The 2,726-nt window shown below is 36.4% G+C and overlaps 1 pseudogene; it reads right to left on the minus strand.

Annotated features, from left to right (window-relative positions):
* Positions 1-1,144: 1,144 nt before the first annotated feature.
* On the minus strand, positions 1,145-2,139 carry LOC110258610 (annotated as a pseudogene).
* Between the last annotated feature and the right edge of the window lie 587 nt (positions 2,140-2,726).

Raw genomic sequence — 2,726 nt, forward strand, 5'->3', positions numbered from 1 at the left:
TTGAATCTATTCCACTCATTGTCAAAATCCTTTAAGGGCTCTTTATCCAGGATTCATTAGGCCTGAACACTGGCCTCTTCCTTTCTACACAGTATCAGCACAGGTCTTCTTTTTATTCATCAACCTTCCTCATAAAGGTCTCTCTTGAGTATATAGAAGTTTTTTCTTACTTAACAATGTCTGTATACACTGGCCCTTCTGCCTGGAAGCCTTTTTCCACTCAAAGCTCTCCTTTTTTTTTTTTTTTTTTTTTTTTTTTACTTTCTTAATGTTTTGATATAAATATCTCCTTCTTAAGTGGTTTTCTGACAGCACCAGACCTAACCTAGATGCCTCCTCATAATTCTCTCCAGGGCAGAGAACAGGGCTGTGTGATAAACCACTTATCTCTGTTGCTTTGGGAAGTATTTTCTAACTAGTAAATATTTTTTAAATGTCTCATAAATGACAGAATTCAGTTAAAAGAACATACTGCCTACTGCAACAAGATATAATAAGCACTTTATGGACTGACTCTTCACTGCTACAGTTTTATTGATTCTTAAAAAAAGCTATTTGGATAATCAAATGTATGTTTGAAATATTCATTTCTAGGAGTATTTCAACATTATCCTAAGGATAATTGAGTCCGTACAGTGCAAAAATATTCTTCAAATACTGATTTAAATCCAAACTCTTCTCTGAAGACTCCGTATAGTTGAAATATTTTAAATACCTATTAAGTTACTACATATAATCAAAAATGAAAATTTATGGTAAAAACTATACTGTGCCATCTTACTAGTTATTTTTACAAATTCATTCACTGGAATATTATACAATATTTGTAAGAGGATATTATGCTTATGTATATTCTTATTTTATTTTATTTTTAGTGGCCATGCATTTTAAACATTCATCAAGGTTTCCCTGAATTTTAAGACAAGAAAGTAATGGAGATAATTAATGAAAGCCTACTGATGTATTACACCTATAATAAGAACATTTTCCATTAGTATTTTAAATCAAAAATATCTTAATAATTCCACACATTTTAAGAAAGAAAATTGATATTATTAAACACTTGATTTCTATCATTTGAATAAACTTAAGACTCAACCCTCCTCAATAGCAGAGAACACAAAACAATCATTTGCTCCAATGTTTAGTGGATGAGACAGGAACCAATATGCTGCCTGCTCACTCTCTTGATGGCTGCTTTCATTTCCTGATTTCTCAGAGTATAAATAATGGGATTAAGGAGAGGGGTGATCATAGAGTGAAACACTGAAAGAAACTTATCTACAGAATAACTATTAAACGGGAAGGCATAGACGAAGATAGCGGGACCAAAGAAGAGTGTGACCACAGTGATGTGGGCAGAGAGTGTGGACAGAGCCTTGGAAGATGCACTGGAGGAGTGCTGCCAGATGGTGATGAGCATGACAGTGTAGGAAATGAGCAAGAGAACAAAGCATACCAGGGACAGGAGCCCACTGTTCACAATCACCAAGAGCTCTAGGATGTAGGTATCAGTGCAGGCAAGCCCGACGACCAGGGGAAGGTCACAGAAAAAGCTGTCCACAGTATTGGGACCACAGAAAGTTAAGCCCACAGTGAAAACGATCTGGCTTGTGGTATGTATGAACCCAACTGCCCAGGAGAGCAGTAGAAACACAATAAGCACCTAATGACTCATGATAGTCTTGTAGTGTAAGGGTTTGCATATGGCGACATACCTGTCAATGGCCATAGCTATCAGAAGAGACATCTCTCCACCCCCTAAGAAATGCATAAAGAACATCTGGGTCATACAGCCCCACCAGGAGATGGTCTTACGTTCTCTAAGGAAGTCCAAAATCACTTTGGGAGTTGCAGTGGAGGAAAGACATAGATCAAAGAAAGATAAATTTGCCAGAAAGAAATACATGGGGGAGTGAAGATGGTTATCAGATATCACAGAAATCACAATGAGGAGGTTTCCCACTATGATGGCTACATAGACAAGAGTGAAGATTGCAAAAAAGAACATTTGAATGTCTTGAGCACTGGAAAGTCCCAGCAGGATGAACTCAGAAACACTCGATGTGTTATTCAGGAGATCCATTCATCCCTCTGCATGAGTTTGTCAGAAGTTGTCTGAAAGGGGAAAACACACAGGAAGTCACAGGGGCTAACAGGTCAGGGAACCTAATCTTTCTTAAGCCACCTTTTTTTCTTTTTTTTTTTTTAATTCAAGGACACAGCCATTGTGGTCATGCAACTTGCTTGTAGGTATTTTGAAGTTGTAGATATTTCTCAGGATCAGAAGACTGTAAAAATGTGATGGTTTTGGAGCCAACTAAATCAAATTAGTGTCTTGATTAGTACAAGGTGAAGTCAGTTAAACACTTGAGAAAACTTGTCTTCCTTCGTGTTCAGCTCCAGATAACAATATATGAGGGAACATTTAGTTTATTAGAGTTGCAGAAAAAAGTTTTAGAAAGCATCAGGGAAATAGGTTTTATCTTTCGTGGGACTCAGGTAGTACATTACTAACACAATTTTGTGACATCCTCAGGATGCAGTAAAAAAACATTTGCCATAACAAAAAAAAAAATTACTGAAATTACATGATGTGCATTATGCTTCCTGAAGTGAACAAATTAAAGACCCATATTGTTAAAATTTGAATGTTGAGAAACCTAAGTAGTTTACTGAGATCAAATCTAATTACTGAGGCTTTTGATTTGAATGACCCAGATTGG

The sequence above is a fragment of the Sus scrofa genome, unplaced genomic scaffold, assembly GCF_000003025.6.
Source record: "Sus scrofa isolate TJ Tabasco breed Duroc unplaced genomic scaffold, Sscrofa11.1 Contig2509, whole genome shotgun sequence".
Taxonomy (NCBI): domain Eukaryota; kingdom Metazoa; phylum Chordata; class Mammalia; order Artiodactyla; family Suidae; genus Sus; species Sus scrofa.